Source organism: Sciurus carolinensis, chromosome 8 (genome assembly GCF_902686445.1).
Source record: "Sciurus carolinensis chromosome 8, mSciCar1.2, whole genome shotgun sequence".
NCBI lineage: Eukaryota > Metazoa > Chordata > Mammalia > Rodentia > Sciuridae > Sciurus > Sciurus carolinensis.
Window position 1 is genome coordinate 109756898 of NC_062220.1, and position 20746 is coordinate 109777643.

Below are 20746 nucleotides of genomic sequence, written 5' to 3' on the forward strand. Positions count from 1 at the left end.
TGTGACTCTACATCATGTACAACTAGAGAGATGAAAAGTTGTACCCCATTTATGTACAATGAATACAAATGCGTTCTGTAAAAAAAAAAAAAAAAGATTAGCATATGATTTTAATTTTAAATTTTCAAATTACTTTCTAAAGTAATGTTCCTTTCTCTCCTTGTATTTCTCCTATTTGTCTTTGGTGTTTTATTTCAATGACTTCTTTCTTTGAAAATTTTCTTCATTTATTTTTTTTTCCATGATAAAAACACATAACATTGTGATTCTTTCAATGACTTGCTTTTGGTACGTTTTCATTGGTATTACTTCATAATGTTCGTTTTTATATCTAGAAATAGGACTGTAAACCTACAAATGTGAAAGTCTGCTAGTACCTATATATCATGATTTCATCTACTTTTAATGTTACATTCACCTTCTCTCGGAAGTTACATTCCCCATCCCCACTGTTGCCATGTGGTGACACTTGATTTTTGAATAAATGAAAAAAGAAATGATTTTACCAGAGAGAATAAATTGGTCACATAACATTGGACAATGGTCTCAGTGCTTTTTCAGCTTTCCAATGAGTATAGATATTGCCTTTCTGGTATGCAGAGATATAAATTGGTCAAAATGTTATATTTTATTTTCCTCATTCTCTATTTGGTCTGAGTATTATGTCCTAGGTACTTGTCCTTGCTTTAATTAGGGAGCATCAATTTTGTAATTTTATAGACTCTGAGTGAAACAACGTGTGACAGCATTCTAGAAACATGTGCACAGATTTTTCATTGTGACCTGTAATTGTGGTTCCTCCACACTTCTTCCCTTTGTTCCCATCTTCCAGTGCAGTGCTTTTGGAGTTGGACCTTACTATGAGGCCCTGTGATTAGAACCTTACTTGCAGTTTAACTGTGTGAACTTATTAGGGAGGCTATCATCAAAAATAGGTTAAAAGTGTGCCTTTTCCCTCATATCCATGCCAACATCTATTATTATTTGTGTTCTTGATAATAGCCATTCTAATTGGAGTAAGACACAATCTTAGAGTTGTCTTAATTTGCATTTCTCTAATTACTAGAGATGTTGAACACTTTTACATTGCTGGTCGAGTTGCAAATTGGTGCAGCCACTCTGGAAGGCAGTGTAGAGAATCCTCAGAAAACTTGGAATGGACCCACCTTTGACCCAGTTATCCCACTCCTCAGTTTATACCCAAAGGACTTAAAATTAGCATACTACAGTAAAGCAGCCACATCAATGTTGATAGCAACTCAATTCACAAATTATCTAGATTGTGGAATCAACCTAGATGCCCTTCAACAGATGAAAGGATAAAGAAACTGTGGTATATATACATAATGGAATATTATTCAGTCATAAAGAAGAATAATATTATGGCTTTTGCAGATAAATGGATGAATTGGAGAATATCATGCTAAGTGAAATAAGCCAATTCCAAAAAAACAAAGGCTGAATGTTTTCCCTGATAAGTGAATGATGATATATAATGGGGTTGGGAGGGTGGGGGTGAGAGAAGAATGGAGGAACTTCAGATAATGTAGTGGGAAATGAGAGGGAGGGGGGTATGAAAAATGGTGGAATGAGACAAACATCAGTACATGTATGATTACACAAATGGTATGAATCTACATCATGTACAACTATAGAAATGAAATGATGTACCCCATTTGTGTACAACGAATCAAAATGCGGTCTGTAAAAAATTTTTAAAAAGTTTAAAAAGTTAAAAAAAATAGGTTAAGAAGGGGAATGGAGAAATGAAGGGAAAAAGGGAGGAAACTAGTGTTATTGAGTATGTTGGGAAAGTAAACTGGTACCACCACTGTAGGAAAAAAGCCTGATTCTTCTTCAAGAATTTAAACCAAAAAAGGCCATATATAGCACGGCTTCCATTTCTAGGTTTACACCGTGGAGAATTAAAAACAGAGACTTGGTAAACCAGTGGCCATAGCAGCATTGCTGACAATAACCTAAAGGGAGAAGCAAAACAATTGTCCAAGAGTAGCTTCATGGATAAATAATATCTGCCATATACATACAATGGAAGACTTTTCAATTTAAATAAAATGAACTTCTGATACATATACAGTGTTGATGAACCTTGAGAATACAATATCAAGTGAATAAACCAGTTGTAAAAATATATGATTCTACTTATCTGAGGTTTCTAGAGTAATGAAATTCCTTCAGGGAGAAAGCCGAATGAAGGATACTGGTGGTTGGAGGGAGAAGATAATCAGCACTTATTTTTTCATAAATAGAGAGTTTCTGCCTGGGAAGGTGAAAAATTATAGAAATAAATGATGCTTATGATTGTACTATATTGTGAGTGTGTTTAATACCACAGAATTATATAGGTAAAAGAGTTAAAATGGTAAATTTTGTGATGTATATTTTACTACAGTAAAAATAAAAAGATAATAAAAGTTGGTTTTGGTTCCACTTAATTCTTATCCTTCTAAAGTACTCAAGACTAAGTCATAAAATACGAGTGCTATAAAAACATGAATGTAGTCAAAATCTCTCACTTTTAAGCATCTTTCAGTGCACTATCTTGAAATTCCTACTTTTAAACTCTTCCTGCAGGAAATTCTACTAATCTCATTTATAAAACTGCAAGTTATGTATAGCTGTTTTGTATTTCTAGTTTCTTACCTAATGAGTTGTACTTCACTTCTATTGGTGCCTTATCATTATACATAATAAAAGGATTCATTGTGATATATTCAACATGAACAATAGAATAATATGATTAGGTCAGCTTCACTCCTCAATACCTCTTCCCCCCACCCTCTCCACTACTACTCTACTGGTCTCACTTCTATTTTCATGAGATGTCTCCCCTTCCCCAATTTTTTCCTGTTTTTTTTTTTTTCTTTCTTTTCTTTCTAACTTTCACATATGAGAGAAAACACATGACCCTGGACTTTCAGTTTGGCTTCCTTTGCTTAATATCCTCTCAAATTCCATCTGCTTTCCCATAAAGCATATAATTTCATTCTTCTCACAACTGAATAAACCTCCATTATGTATATAAGGCACATTTTCTTAATCCATTCACCCATTGACAGAAATGTAGGCCAGTTCCATAATTTGGCTAGCACAAACTGTGCAGTGAAATATAGGTATGTATGTATCACCATAAGTGTGCTGAGTTTAGATAAATAGTGGAGTGCTGTACCTGGATCACATGGGGTTCCATTCCTAGTCTTTTGAGGAAACTTCATGCTGATTTCCATAGTGGTACTAACTTATAGTCCTATCGACAGTATAAAAGTATTTCTTTTCCTCAGCACCCACGCTAGCATTTATTTTTTGTATTCTTAGTGGCTGCCATTCTAACTGGAGTGAGATGAACTCTCCATGTAGTTTTGATTTGCATTTCAAAAAAAGGTGAACATTTTTTTATATGCTTATCGACCATTTTTATTTCTTCTTTTGACAAGTGTCTGTGTAATTGATTTTTCCAAGTATTGATTGGGCTCTTTTTTAAGTGGGGGTAAGATTTTTGAGTTCTTTTTTTTGAGTTCTGGGTATTAATCCTCTGTTGAAAGAAGAGTTGGCAAAGATTTTCTCCCATTATGTGGCCTCTTTGTTTATGCTCTTAATTTCCTTTGCTGTGCAGAAGCTTTATAATTTGATTCCATCCCATCTTTTAATTCTTGGTTTTATTTCCTGAACATTAGGAGTCCTATTGAGGAAGTTACTGCCTGCACCTATCTGTCGGAGAGTCAACTCTATGTTTTTTTCTAGAAGACCTTTCAGAAGTTTATGGTCCATGGTTGGGGTTGTGGCTCAGTGGTAGAGCGCTTGCCTAGCACATGTGAGGCATTGGGTTTGATCCTCAGCACCACTTAAAAATAAATAAATAAATAAAATAAAGGTATTGTGTCCATCTACAACTAAATACATATAGATTCACATGTATAAATATTAAAAAATTTAAAAATTTAAAAAAGAAGTTTATGGTTCAGTTCCTGTCTTTGATCCATTTTAAGTTGACTTTTGTACAGGGTGAGAGATAGGGGTCCAATTTCATTCTTCTACAGATGGGTAACCAGTTTAGCTTCCCCAGCACCATTTGTTGAAAAGTCTGTCTTTTCTCCAATGTATACTTTTGGTGGCTTTTCCAAGAACCCATATGACTAGATTGGTGTGGATCTGTCTCTGTGTCTTCTTTTCCATTTCACTGATTCATGTCTGTCGTTAAGCTACCATGATTTTTGTCACCATAGCTCTGTGGTATAAATTCAATTTAGGTACAGGTACTGTGATGCTTCCACCATTTCATTTTTGGTTTAGAATTTCTTTGACTACTTTGGGTCTTTTATTCTTCCATAAGAATTTTAGGACTGTTTTTGTTTTTCTAGTTCTGTGAATATGTCATTGATACTTTTATAAGGATTTCACTGAATCTATAGATCACTTTTGGTAATGCAGCAATTTTACCAAAATTTATTTTTCCTATCCATGAACATAGGAAGAATTTTCATCTTCCAGTGTCTTCTTCAGTTTCTTTCTTTAGTGTTATATTTTTGTTGTAGAGGTCTTTCACCTCCTTGGTTAGATTTATCCCTAATTTTTTTTCAAGTAGCTCCATTTTTTAAAATGTATCATTCCTTTAATTCAGTCTTTCAAAAATATTTATTTGATAACCTATTTTATGCTAGGTCATTATAGGTGTGTTGGTGATTTGGCAGCGAATACACCAGATAAAAATATCTAGTTACATGAAGTTTATATTCTGAAGTAGGTGGCATGGGGAATAATTTTGTAAAAATAAGTAAAGCATATAATATTGTATAGGTTAGTATATATTATAAAGAAGAGTGATATATGAGTGCATTCATAGTATACTGCAGTACAGTTGTCACTAGAACGGGTAAAGGCACAGTGGGTAGAGGGAATCTGGACAAGAAAGTAGTGAGAGGGTAAACCTTGAAGCCACCAGGAGGGCAGAGATACAGAAGGAGGTAAAGAAAATGTGCATTCCCTTAGGAGACTACACACCTGACATGTTTTAACACAGGAAGACAGTGTGGCTGGGGCAGTGAGCAATGAAAGCATGGGAGAAAATGACACCAGAGGAATGGGAGGAAGAGTGGGCACAGCAATGCCTGTCTGACCTAGGAAACAACTGTGGCCTCTTTGGTCTCTTCACTCAAGGGAAAGGGACATGTTAGACTGATGGTAGAGATGGCAAGTTCAGCAGACGCCCTAAAATCACCAAAATCTCTGTGGTACTTTGTTTCTAAAGATGCATATGATGATTTCCCCATATTTTTCCACAAACTTATTTTGCAACTCCTAATATCAAGAAGTGAAGTTAATTTCCTACCTGTTGAAAAGGGGGCAGTTTGTGATTTAGTTTCACCAAAAGAATGTGACATAAATGTCTTCTGAATCTGAGCGTTCATCTATTAGAACTAGTATTGCAAGAACAAAGCACCACAGACTGGGCAGCCTAGCCAATGAGGACTTAATTCTCAAATTTTGAGAGAGTAGAAGTCTAAGATCAAGATGTTGGCAGATCTGATTTCTCCTGAGGCTTCTCTCCCTGCCTTGCAGCTTGTTGCCTGGGTGTCGTCTTCTGTGAGACACTGCTGCTGTCTCTCTTAGAAGAACAGCTGTCCTAGTGGACTTGGGTCTCTGCTTTTAACCTCATTTAAGCTTAATTGCCTGTTTAAAGGCCCTGTTTCCAAATACTGTCACATTAGGGGTTAGGTAGGACTGCAATGTTTGAATCCGGAGTGGACGAAATTCAGTACTTATCAGATGCCCTGCAGCTTCTCTCCTGTTCCCACCTTCTGGGTCAGTCCTATAAAGCAGCAGTCTTGTCTGCTGGGATCTAGGTCATTTGTAGGTGCACTGAATCAACATTGCCATCTTGGGGTTTCAAGCCTAGTTTATCCTGTTCCAGGATGTGGAGCCAAGTTGAGATCAAGGAGTATCGTCTACCAACATGATAAATTTGGAGAAATAGCAAATTACTCTTGTTTTACACCACTAAGTTTGTTGTTGTTGTTGTTGTTGTTTTGTTTTTTGTTTTTTTGTTTTATAAGAGAATTACAGCTACACAAAACAGTTGACAAAATCATATATTTGACTTATTGTATTTCAGTCCCTGGTGCCCACTCTTTTCCTACTCTTTCTCCCTCCTGTAATTTTTCTTCCTCTACTATACTAATCTTCCTTTCACTAATTTGTTTATTTATTTTTTATTAGTGCTTCATACAAATACATAAAGGTGGAATTTATTGTGGTATATTTTGCATGCACATAGTACAATTTTATCAATTCATCATGCATTCTCTTCCATTTCTCTTCCTTCCTCCCATCCTGTCAGTCTCCCTTCTATTTTCTTAGGACCTCCACCTCCAACTTCTTTTCCCTTTATTTTGCTCTAGCATTTGCATATGAGAGAAAATATCCAATCCTTGACTTCCTGGGTTTGGCTTATTTCACTTAGCATGATGTTCTCCAGTCTATGCATTAACCAGAAAATACCATATTTCATTCTTCTTATGACTGAGTCAAACTCCATTGTGTATTTTCTTGATCAAGTCATTAACTGATAAACATCTGGGCTGGTTCTAATTTGGCTGTTGTGAATTGTGCTGCTGTGAACACTGATGTGGTTGCATTCCTATAGTGTACTGCTTTTAGTTATTTTAGATAAAAAAAGAAGTGGTATAGCTGGGTTATAAGGTGGCTTCATTCCTAGTTTTTGAGGTGTCTCTGTATTGCTTTCCAGAGTGCTTGTACTAATTTGCAATTCCACCAACAATGTATGAGTGTACCTTTTTCTCCACATATGCAACGGTATTTATTAATTTACTCTTGATGATTGCCTTTATGACTGAAGTGAGATGAAATATTTAGTTTTGATTTGCATTTTCATGATTGATAGAGATATTAAATACTTTTTCATATGTTTGTTTTTCTTCTTTTTAGAAATGTCTGTTTAATTCTTTTCCCAGTTATAAATTGGGTTATTTGGTTTTGCATGTGTGTGTGTATGTGTGTTAAGATTTTTGAGTTTTCTATATATTCTAGATATTTGTCCTCTATCTGAGGACTAGCTGGCAGATCTCTCTCCTATTGTTCAAGCTCTCTCTTCATGCTCTTAATTGTTTCCTTTGCTGTACAGAAGCCTTTTAATTTGATGCCATTCCACTTATTAATTCTTGGTTTTCTTTCTTGAGCTTTAGGGTCTTGTTAAGGAAGTTGGTGCCTGCACCAATATTGATGGAGTATTGTCCCTGTTTTCTTTTAGCAGTTGCAAATTTTCTGATCTAATTCCAAAGTCTTTGATCAACTTTGACTTTTGTGCAGAGTGAGAGATAGGAATCAAGTTTCATTCTTCTACTTATGGATATCCAGTTTTCCCAGCACCATTGTTAAAAAGACTATCTTTTCTCCAACATATATGTTTAGCACCTTTGTCAAGTATCAGGTGACTGTCAGTGTGCAGGTTTCTCTCTGTGTTTTTTACTCTATTCCACTAGTCTTCATATCTACTTTGATGCCAATACCATGCTGATTTTGTTTATATACGTTTGCAGTATAATTTCAAATCTGGTATTGAAATGTATCCTTCATTACTTTTCTTGCTCTGGATTGCTTTGGCTACTCTGAGGCTCTTATTCTTCTAAGTGAATTTTAGGGCTGCTTTGTTTTTCTAATTCTGTGAAGAATGTCACTGGTATTTTGATGGGGATTTAATTGAGTATGTATAGTGCTTTTGGTAGAATGGACATTTTGCCAATATTAACTCTGCCTGTTGAAGAACATGGAAGGTCATTCCATTTTCTAAGGACTTCTTTGATTTCTTTTTTCTGTGTTCTGTAATTTTCATTGAAGAGATTTTTTTTATTCCCTTGGTTGGATTAATTTCCAATTTTTTTTCAAGGTTATTGTGAGTGGGATAGTTTTCCTGATGTCTTTCTCAGTAGAAACTCCATTAGAGTTAGGAAAACTATTACTTTATGAATGTTGATCTTGAATCTTGCTATTTTTCAGAATTCATTGATCAGTTCTAGAAGTCCTTGGGTGGAGTTACTTGAATCTTCTACATATAATGCCATGTCATCAGCATACAGGGATAATTTGACTTCTTCTTTTCCTATATATCCCTTAAATTTTGTTCTCTTGCCTGATTGCTTTACACACTAAGTTTTTTTTGTTTTGTTTTGTCTGGTTTTTTTGGTACCAAGGATTGAACCCAGGGGTGTTTAACCACAGAACCACATTTCTAACCGTTCTTATTTTTTATTTAGAGACAGGGTCTTGCTAAGTTTCTGAGGGTGACTTTGAACTTGTGATTTTCCTGCCTCAGACACCTAAGTTACTAGGATTAGAGGTGTGCACCACACCATGAGACTACACCACAAAGTTTTGAGGTGATTTTTTATACAACAGATATTTAAATCAAAAATCTTGCCCTAGTAATGGATCATGCCATACAAGTATTTTAATAATGTGACATTGTCTTTGGGGCCTGATTGTGAGTAGAGGCTGAAATGAATCTGAAAAATTTGAACAACTTGTTATATGTAATTTATCTATACAAAATACATTACTGTCTCTTTTTTTATTTATTTTTTTTATTTACTTTTATTGTAAACAAATGGGATACATGTTGTTTCTGTTTGTACATGGAGTAACAACATACCATTTGCATATATATACATTTACATAGAGTAATGATGTTTGATTCATTCTGTTATTTTTTTCCTTCCCCCCGAGCCTTCCCACCTCTCTTTTCCCTCTATACAGTCCCTCCTTCCTCCATTATTGCCCCCTCCCACCCCCCATTACGTGTCATCATCCGCTTATCAGTGAGATCATTCGTCTTTTGGATTTTTGAGATTGGCTTATCTCAATCTCACTTAACATGATATTCTCCAATTTCATCCATTTGCTTGCAAATGCCATAATTTTATTATTCTTTATAGCCCAGTAATATTCCATTGTATATATATATATATACCACAATTTCTTTATCCATTCATCAATTGAAGGGCATCTAGGTTGGTTCCATAGTCTGGCTATTGTGAATTGAGCAGCTATGAACATTGATGTGGCTGTATCTCTGTAGTATGCTGATTTTAAGTCCTTTGGGTATAGGCCTAGGAGTGGGATAGCTGGGTCAAATGGTAGGTCCATTCCAAGTTTTCTAAGGAATCTCCATACTGCTTTCCAGAGTGGCTGCACTAATTTGCAGCCCCACCAGCAATGTATGAGTGTACCTTTTTCCCCAAATCCTCTCCAACACCTATTGTTGCTTGTATTCTTGATAATTGCCATTCTAATTGGGGTGAGATGGAATCTTAGTGTAGTTTTGATTTGCATTTCTCTTATTACTAAAGATGGGGAACATTTTTTCATATGTTTGTTGATTGCTTGTAGATCTTCTTCTGCGAAGTGTCTATTCATATCCTTAGCCCATTTGTTGATTGGGTTATTTGTATTCTTGGTGTAGAGTTTTTTTGAGTTCTTATATATTCTGGAAATTAGTGCTCTATCTGAAGTATGAGAGGCAAAGATATTCTCCCACTCTGTAGGCTCTCTCTTCACATTACTGATAGTTTCCTTTGCAGAGAGAAAGCTTTTTAGTTTGAATCTATCCCAGTTGTTGATTCTTGCTTTTATTTCTTGTGCTATGGGAGTCCTGTTAAGGAAGTCTGATCCTAAGCCAACAAGGTGAAGATTTGGACCTACTTTTTCTTCTATAAGATTCAGCATCTCTGGTCTGATTTCAAGGTCCTTGATCCACTTTGAGTTGAGTTTTGTGCAGGGTGAGAGATAGGGGTTTAGTTTCATTCTGTTGCATATGGATTTCCAGTTTTCCCAGCACCATTTGTTGAAGAGGCTATCTTTTCTCCATTGCATATTTTGGCACCTTTGTCTAGCATTAGAAAATTGAATTTATTTGGGTTTGTGTCCATGTCCTCTATTCTGTACCATTGATCTACCTGTCTATTTTGGTGCCAATACCATGCTGTTTTTGTTACTATTGCTTTGTAGTATAGTTGAAGTTCTGGTATTGCGATACCCCCTGTTTCATTCTTCCTACTAAGGTTTGCTTTACCTATTCTGGGTTTCTTATTCTTCCAGATGAATTTCATGATTGCTTGCTCTATTTCTGTAAGGTACGTCATTGGGATTTTAATTGGAATTGCATTGAATCTGTATAGCACTTTTGGTAGTATGGCCATTTTGACAATATTAATTCTGCCTATCCAAGAACATGGGAGATCTTTCCATCTTCTAAGGTCTTCCTTAATTTCTTTCTTCAATGTTTTGTAGTTTTCATTGTAGAGATCTTTTACTTCTTTGGTTAGATTGATGCCCAAGTATTTTATTTTTTTTGAGGCTATTGCAAATGGAGTTGTTTTCCTCATTTCCCTTTCAGTTGTTTTGTCACTTGCATATAAAAATGCTTTAGATTTATGCGTGTTGATTTTACAGCCTGCTATTTTGCTGAATTCATTGATGAGGTCTAGAAGTTTTCTGGAGGAGGTTTTTGGATCCTCTAAATATAGAATCATGTCATCCACAAATAGTGACAGTTTAAGTTCCTCTTTTCCTATTCGTATTCCTTTAATTTCTTTAGTCTGCCTAATTGCTCTGGCTAGATTTTCGAGGACAATGTTGAATAGAAGTGGTGAAAGAGGACACCCCTGTCTTGTTCCCATTTTTAAAGGGAATAGTTTCAGTTTTTCTCCATTAAGAATGACGTTGGCCATGGACTTAGCATAAATAGCCTTTACAATGTTCAGGTATGTTCCTACTATCCCTATTTTTTCTAGTGTTTTGAGCATGAAGGGGTATTGTATTTTGTCAAATGCTTTTTCTGTGTCAATTGAAATAACCATATGATTCTTATCCTTAAGTCTATTGACATGATGGATTACGTTTATTGATTTATGAATGTTGAACCATCCTTGCATTCCAGGAATGAACCCCACTTGATCGTAGTGCACAATTTTCTTAATATGTTTTTGGATACGGTTTGCCAATATTTTGTTAAGGATCTTTGCGTCTATATTCATCAAGGATATTGGTCTACAATTTTCTTTCCTTTATGTGTCTTTTCCTGGTTTGGGTATGAGGGTGATATTAGCTTCATAGAATGAGTTCGGTAGGGTACCCTCCTTTTCTATTTCCTGGAATACTTTGAGAAGTATTGGAATGAGTTCTTCTTCGAAGGTCTTATAGAACTCGGCTGAGAATCCGTCTGGTCCTGGGTTTTTCTTGGGTGGGAGATTTTTAATGGCTTCTTCTATTTCATTGCTTGATATTGATCTGTTTAAATCGTGTATGTCCTCCTGGTTCAGTTTGGGAGGAGCATATGTCTCTAGAAATTTATCAATGTCTTCGGTAGTTTCTATTTTGTTGGAATACAGATTTTCAAAGTAGCTTCTCATTATGTTCTGTATTTCAGTGGTGTCTGTCGTGATATTTCCTTTTGCATCATGTATTTTAGTAATTTGAGTCTTCTCTCTCCTTATCTTTGTTAGTGTGGCTAACGGTTTGTCTATTTTGTTTATTTACTCAAAGAACCAACTTTTAGTTTTGTCAATTTTTTGAATAGTTTCTTTTGTTTCAATTTCATTGATTTCAGCTCTGATTTTAATTATTTCCTGTCTTCTACTACTTTTGCTGTTATTCTATTCTTCTTTTTCTAGGGTTTTGAGTTGTAATGTTAGGTCATTTAGTTGTTGACTTTCATTCTTTTCTGGAATGCGCTCCATGCAATGAATTTTCCTTTTAGTACCGCTTTCATAGTGGCCCACAGATTTTGATATGTTGTATCATCGTTCTCATTGACCTCTAAGAATTTTTTAATCTCCTCCTTGATGTTTTTTGTTAGCCATGTTTCATTCAATAGCATATTATTTAGTCTCCAAGTGTTGGAGTAATTTCCCTTTTTTATTTTGTCATTGATTTCTACTCTCAGTCCATTATGATCTGATAGAACACAGGGCAGTATCTCTATTTTTTTGCATTTCCTAAGGGCTGCTTTGTGGCATAACACATGGTCTATTTTCGAGAAGGTTCCATGTGCTGCTGAGAAGAAAGTTTATCCACTCGTTGATGGATGGAATATTCTATATATGTCTGTTAAGTCTAGGTTATTGATTGTGTTATTGAGTTCTATGGTTTCTTTGGTTGGATTTTGTTTGGAAGATCTATCTAGTGGTAACAGCAGTGCATTAAAGTTGTCCAGAATTATTGTGTTGTGGTCTATGTGATTCTTGAAATTGAGAAGGATTTGTTTGATGTACAGGGATGCACCATTGTTTGGGGCATAAATATTTACTATCATTATGTCTTCCTGATTTATGGTTCCCTTAAGCAGTATGAAATGTCCTTCTTTATCCATTCTGACTAACTTTGGTTTGAAGTCCACTTTATCTGATATAAGGATGGAAACCCCCGCTTTTTTACTGAGTCCATGTGCGTGGTAGGTTTTTTCCCATCCTTTCACTTTTAGTCTGTGTATGTCTTTTTCTATGAGATGAATCTCTTGCAGGCAGCATATTGTTGGGTCTTTCTTTTTAATACATTCTGCCAGTCTATGTCTTTTGATTGATGAGTTTAGGCCATTAACATTCAGGGTTATTATTGAGATATGATTTGTATTCCCAGTCTTTTGGGTTTATTTTTGGTTTTCAAGTTGGCTTGGTTTCTCCTTTGAGTGGTTTTTCTCTGAGGTAGTTCCTTCCTTTGCTGACCTCCATTGTTGTTTTTCATTTCCTCCTCATGGAATATTTTGTTGAGAACATTCTGTAGTGCAGGCTCTCTATTTGTAAATTCTTTTAACTTTTGTTTATCATGGAAGGATTTTATTTCATCTTCAAATCTGAAGGTTAGTTTTGCTGGGTATAGGATTCTTCATTGGCAACCATATTATTTCAGAGCTTGAAATATGTTGGTCCAGGCCCTTCTAACTTTTAGAGTCTCGGTTGAGAAGTCGGCTGCTATCCTTATTGGTCTCCCCCTATATGTAATCTGATGCTTTTCTCCTGTGGCCTTCAAAATCCTATCTTTATTTTGAATGTTAGGCATTTTCATTATAATGTGCTTTGATGTGGATCTGTTGTGATTCTGTGCATTTGGTGTTCTGTAAGCCTCTTGTATTTGATTTTCCATTTCATTCTTCAGGCTTGGGAAATTTTCTGATATTATTTCATTGAATAGGTTGTTCATTCCTTTGGTTTGTATCTCTGTGCCTTCCTCAATCCCAATAATTCTTAAATTTGGTCTTTTCATGATGTCCCATAGTTCTTGGAGATTCTGTTCATGATTTCTTACCATCTTCTCTGTTTGGGTGACTTTATTTTCAAGATTAAATATTTTGCCTTCATTGTCTGAGGTTCTGTCTTCCAAGTGGTCTAGTCTGTTGGTGATGCTTTCCATTGAGTTTTTTATTTGGTTTATTGTCTCCTTCATTTCAAGGATTTCCGTTTGGTTTTTTTTGAGAATCTCTATCTCTTTGTTGAAATGATCTTTTGCTTCCTGCAGGTGTTCTTTCAGCTCATTGGTATTATCATTCATTGCCTGCATTTGCTCTCTTATCTCATCCTTTGCTTCACGAATCATCTTAATCATGTACAATCTGAAGTCCTTTTCTGACATTTCTCCTACCATACTGTCATTGGATTCTATTAATATAGAATCTAATTTGTTTGGATCATTTTCTTCCCTTGCTTTTTCATGTTGTTCATGTATATTCCCCTCTAGCAGTGCAGATCTGGGGTACTGCACATTTCCCCATATAGGCTTATAGTGGCCCTATAGGTTTCCAAAACTCTTTCTTTAAGGGGAGATCAATATTAGCAGTACCCAAATCAGACACTATGCAATCCTAGATCAAATAGCCCCTATGGGGAAAATAACAAAATTCTCATAATAAACAAAATGAGTTCAAATATTATCTTCGGCATAACAAACAGGTTTGCAATAAGGTCTGCAGTTTCTAATGGAGGACAAGTAGGATGCAGAGGGATGTAGAATGTGGCTGTTAATGGGATAAGAAAAGAATATACAGAAGTTCTAGAAAATAGAAAGGGTGAGAGTGTAATCAAAAGAAATCGGATGTTAGCATGCAAAAAAGGGAGAAAGAGACTCTGAGGTTTTGAGGTAAACAAAAGGAAAAAAAAGCAAGAAAAGTAAAGAAATAAAAACTTAAATTTTTTTAAAAAGGATATAAAAGAAAATCTATAGTATAACAGTCATATACTAATGAAACCTCCCAGTGTTCAGTAGCCTGATGCATGAGAGGTACCTGACAATGAGCTTCAAGCCTCCAGCAGGTGTCTCAGGATGGGATTTGCCCCACCCAAAGATCAGAGCTACAGCTTCAAGGATTACCCAAGATGTCCACTCTGGCTTCGAAATGTGTTGGCAAATGGGGAGCTGCAGCTCAGTGGTGGACGTGGTCAGCTGGAGGTCCTGGAGACAGGATGCAGTTGGTCTGGCAGGGGTCCTGGAGGTCCGGTGTGTTTGGTGTAGTTGTGGGATCCTGGAGGCCAGGTGCAATCAGTCGATCTGGGGTCCCAGTGATAGGACACAGTCAGTTGGTCTGGGGGTCCTGGCAGCAGGGAGCAGTCAGTCGATGTGAGGGCCCCAGAGGCAGGAAGTAATCGGTTGGGCTGAGGGATCCTGGAGACGGGGCTCAGTCAGTCCAGCCAGGGGTCCTACGGGGCCTGGCTGTTGTCTCAAAATGGCGGCAGCCATGTGTAATCAAACCTGCAGGTACTGTGACAGTGAACTTCCAGGCAGCAGCAGGCAGCTGGTGCTCCACTGGCGGTTGGCGATCAGTTTGCTGACCATTGTCGGACGATTGGGAGGTGAACCTTGAACGTTGGGTGATGGATAGGTGTAAGGCAGGTGATGGACAGGCGAGAGGCAGGCAAATGGCGGATGATAGACGCCTGACAATGAGCAATCTGCTCTCAAAAAAGGCATCGATATGCTAGCAGACTGCAGGTCATCACAGAAGACAAATGGGTAAACAGCAGGGGATCGATAAGCAGCAAAAACTGCCTCACCAAGAAGCAGATATCCTCTGCTTGAAACCGGCGTTATGGAGCGAAAAGGAACGCAGCCTCCCTCTAGTCCACCATCTTGGATCCTGCTGCCCTGCCTGACTTAAGTCAACAGGGTCTATATTACAGTCCTCAGTGTAATGGTTAATTTGAATTGTATTACTGCCTCTTAACAGAATGAGAAAATGCTACACAAGATAATCGCTATGGAGATTGAAATTACTGTTGAATTATGTCTCCTTTTGTTGAAAATAATTCTTTAAAAATTATAATAGACTCACATGAAATATTTCAGAAGAAAGTGTGTTCTTGACCTGATTCTTACTTTCTGAAGAACTTGGCAATTAAAAGTTTTGAAGATCTTGCAGAATAAATGACTAAATGACTGGATATGCAATAGTGTGAACTGTTCTAAAGCTTAAAGAAAAAAAAAATTCTGATCAAAACATCCATTTAGTCTGTTCGAAGGTGGAGATACATGTTAGAGTTATCCAGAAAAGTGTGGAAAGCCATAACTACAAATATACAGGCACTTTCTCTAATCTGTCACATTTTTCTATCCAAGATGTATTCAAGAAACAGAGTCAAAATAAAATTAATTCCTAATTGGCATCTAAATCATTCTCCCAATCCCTTTTCCTACCTGGAGTAGTTGTTGCATGGGTAGAAATTCAAGTAGAGCATGTTATATGCTTTTATAACTTGAGACATTCTTTCAAAGCAATATAGAACATGAGCAAACTCACCTGGGAAAAGAATCACTCAGATCATTTTATATTTCAAGGGCAAGTGGAATTCTAAGCTAGGATCATGATCTACTTAGAATGCAGGTTCTGATTACTCTGGCAACTCTTTTTCTGTGCTTCCTTCTTCCTTAGTTGAATTGACAAAATATGAAAATATTGGGAAAACTTAATTCATGTTTTGTGTACATGTTTCTACTTGCTTAAAATGCCCTTAGCTACCTGGCAAATTCCTTCTGTTTTTCTTTTCGCCTTAGTTTCAATAAGTATCTTTGCTCTGTGAAGTTTTCTTTCAATTAACTCTCTTGAGTCTTTTATACTACATAAGGATTTTTGTTACCTCCCTCACATTTTATAAATAAACATTTCTTTGAGTTAAAATAGTGGCAATCAATATATGAAGCTGCTTTTCTATTATCTACATTTTGGCACATGCGTGTGTCTGTGTGTATGCATGTTTTCCTGTAATTTGAACATCACCATTACCTAAACCAAATAGAACATTCTTATTGTGCTGTGCTAATGAAAGAGGAAAACAGCAGAAAGACTCTCCAACCAATGGTGGTAGAGTCTATTTTCTTTCTTGCCACAAAGCATGTGCTATGGTTTGAATATGGTTTGTCCACTGAAACTCGTGTTGAAATTTGATTGCCATTGTGGTGTTGTTGGGAGGTGGGACCTTTGAAAAGTGATTAAAGATTAATGATTGAGAGAGATTAATGCCTTTCACACCAGAATGAGTTTGATTAAGATAGATTAGTGCCTTTAACACAGGAATAGGTTTGCAGCAGAGTGAGTTGTTATAAAGCAAATCTGTTCCTCATGTTCTCTTCCACATATTTCACTTGTGTTTTTTGTCATCTAAAGTCCAATAGGTGTCAGCACTATGCTCATGAATTTCCCAGCCTCTAGAACCGTGAGCAAGAATCACCTCAATTCTGTGTAAGTCACCCTATCTCAGGCATTGTGTTATAGCAGGAGAAAGCAATCAAAGACAGCATTCTACATATAGACCATACTATACAGTAATTAATTGAATATGTGCTATGCCCTTCAGCAATCATGTTCTTTCTGTGAACAGAAATAGTATCTTATCAATGTACATTATATTCCCTTTTACATGCCTACAGTTATTTTGAAATAAAATGCATATTTGTTATTTAGCTGGACAGATATTTTTTGAAATTATAGGTAAAGTTTACATTTTAAAATTCTGAATACATATTTGTCAATTATTAAAGACACTTTATTATTGATAATAACAATGTTTGAATAACCATACTTATATAATTATGTTTATGTTTGGATAAGCATACTTACATATATAATTAACTAGATTATTCATATTACTTTTGTAATATGTTTATTTTATATCATTTTTTATCTGAATGGTTTTAGCCTCTACAGAATCTATGAATACTATGGTCATTTTTTAAAGGACATAGGATGCCTCCAATCAAAACCAGTATACATTTAAATGTCAAATAGATGTTATTTGTTATTTTTTCTTTGTTTATTCCATTTGTTCTGTTGACAACAGAATTCATTTTGATATAATTATACAAGCATGGAATACATCTTATTCGAGTTAGGATCCCATTCTTACAGATGTTCATGTTGGTGGGATTCACTGGGTTGTTTTCGTAGAAGTACATGGAAAAATTATGTCAGATTCATTTCACTATCTTTCCTTTTTCTATTCCTCCTCCCTTCCCTCCATTCCCCATTGTTTAATCTATTAAACTTCTGTTCTTCCCCTCATCCTCCTCCATTATTGTGGGCTAGGTTCTACATATCAGAGAAAACATTCAACCTGGCTTTTTGGGATTGGCTTATTTCACTTGGCATAATAGTCTCCAGATCCATCCATTTGCTGGAAAACGTCATAAAGTCATTCTTCTTTATGGCTGAGTAATACTGCACTGTGCATGTATATACTACATTTTGATTCATCTCTTAAAGAATACCTAAGTTGGTTCCATGGCTTAACTATTGTAAATTGAGCTGCTATAAACATTGATGTGGCTATGTCACTATAGTATGTTGATTTTAAGTCTTTTGCATATAGACCAAGGAGTGGTATAACTAGGTCAAATGGTGGTTCCATTCCAAGTTTTCTGAAGAATACCCATACTGCTTTCCTGAGCGGTTATGCCAGTTTGCAATCCCACCAGTAGTGTATGAGTGTACCTTTACACCCACATCCTCCATTACTCTGAATGTTTTTCTTTTCGCAACCATGTATTTGGTTATATATTATGAATTCAAACTTGGTTGACATTTTTGAAGTTCTATGGTATCTTAATCTGTAACATTTCAAGTTCATGAGCAGTCCTGTCAGTCTATACACCAACCAACTGTAATGCTTTTCTTAATATTATGTACTAATCACATGGCGCTATACTAGTCAAGGTACAATAGAATTCCAGAGTCACACTGATGATGTTTTCATGCTGTGATTTGAGAAATGCAGAATTATACCATCTCTCTGTATTATATTTCTTGAAATTTGATCTTCTCCCAGAAGAGAAATGTGGGACTTTCTAAGTATATCCTACTGGGGGATACAAAGTAACAAAGTGAAGACTGAAATCTGTCTGTGCATATCACCCGAGGAGATTCTTATATTTATCATGCTGGTACTATCAAACTAGTAGTCAATTTTGTGACTGCAAACCCAATGAAAAATGGGTCCAAACATCTACTCAAATTACTTCATCTCCACATCCAGCCCCAAATCCATTGCCATAACAAGTCATATTTTACGATTGGAGTCACCATTATCAAGAAAGAGAGCAGATGCACCTCAACAAACATGAATGTCATTCCTGATGCAGGGATATTTGTCCTCTGGTCTATGTGTGATTATGTTTTAAGTCATTGGTTTTCAGTGCTGCTTAGTTCCACCTAATCCTCACTTGAAGATCATGATTTGGTTTAGTGTCCTCCTGAGGTCTGCTAGCAGGGACTTCACATAGAGCAACATATTTTCTATCACTTTTATCACAGTAAGTTAACAAATATGAAGACAGCACAGAGTACAAAAAGTATGAAGATGGAAAAAGATCTTTAAAAATCTGTCTTTGTCTATCGGGATCTTGGTCCATTGCTTCCTTTTTCTCACACACACACACACACACACACACACACACACACACACCTATGTACATACATGCACACACACATGAATGCCATGGTGGACAAAGTTTTGGGAGCTGTCCCCTAATATATTTCTTTTGTAAAGTGCTTTTCCCTTATGAATCCTCTGAAAATTCCTATAATGAACACACTGGTTCAACTTGATTTAATATAATTTAGTTTCCAAAATTTACTCGGGCACTGATGAGGAACAAGATTCTAGAATTTGTCTGCATACCTATCAAATTACCAAGAAAAAAGAAAGTTCTGCATATCACCAGAAATATCACTGAATGAAGGCATCATCTAGGACTACAGAAGAGAAAGGAGGCACTTGCCTGCAAAGAAAGCTTGAAGTGTCCTTCTGCTTCACCTCCCTGAGAGCTCACATTGAGGTCCAACTGGTTCATAGCAATTATGTGAATATTTCTTCTGTAAGTTCCCTGAAAACCATCAATTTCTATTCATTTCTCAGCACTTGATAGACCCTTAGGATGTGTCTGTCAAATCCAAGGCCACCTGTTAGAAGTAGCAGGTAATCACTAGAGGCTTGCCAAAGTGTTGTCAGTATTGTCACATGGATGGGGAGTTGTGCAGTGGTTCAGATCAGAGAACACAGAGAACAAAGTGTGTTCTGGGGGCCTCTCTTCTGCAAGATTGGTCTGTGTGGGGCAGTGTAAGGGCCAGAATGTCCTAGAAAGGCAAGTTAGGAGGATACTAGCCCCGACTGAAGGGTCAGAGGCACTACAGACTCAGCTACTGCTTGATGTTGCTGAAGGCCAGTGCTGCCTGCAGTTTCCAACAAAGAGGGGTTGAGCCTCACAATGTCCCTTGTTTATTGTGTCATCCTTTTCAGTGTGTATGTGTGTGTGTGTGTATACACATACAATAATATATATAATTATGTTTTATATATATTATTGGAAGGACTATTGAGCCTTTCAAAAATTCATAAATTATTGCCAAGAAAAGAAACAAATCTGAGCAAATAAACTAAATTTTATTTCTTATAATCTAATTTGAATCTATGTATTTCAGAAATTGGACTGCCCATTATACCTTACTAGGAAATAAAAACCTTTTAAAGTTATATTTTATTTTTTTTTTGGAATCTTTTATTAAATCTAAACACTGATTAGATTTATAGGATTCTGACAACTTTCTCTTAATACTTCTTACCGTACCTGTAATTAACATTTATTTAAGGCTAAGTGTTTTTCTCAAGGAATGATGCTTAAGAACCAAATGTCTTCTCAAAATACAACCATTTCGAAGACACGTAGTAGATTTATTTCAACAGGAAAACATGGTACTTGGTATTTTCCTGGATATTGGAAAAAATGTAAATCATTTGAAAGCATGTTCTTAATACTAACGACTATTTCCATGAATGCCTATACCAACCAAGTCTGGGAGTTTAACAGATGTTCTTAGTACTCTTGTTTAGAAAATGCATTGAATCAAAATCTGTTGAAAAAAATATTCTAAAATTACTATAGTGTGCCATTATGGAAGCCCAAGTTTCATTTGAAAATGTTAACTGGTCTTGGTGAGTTGTGAAAGAAAGTGTATTAATACTTATCATAATAAATATACTATTGATAAAATCTTCTGCTCCACCAATGAAAAATATTGCAAAAAATAGCAAAATCTATAGCAGTAGATTCTTTATTTTATTTCAGAGAGTCAGCTGACATGTCTTCCAGGTGGTTAAAATGAAGCAACATGACTATGAGCTGGGAATGTAAGATAGGAGACATCTAACTCAAAGATGATGTGCTCATTTTTATAAAATCT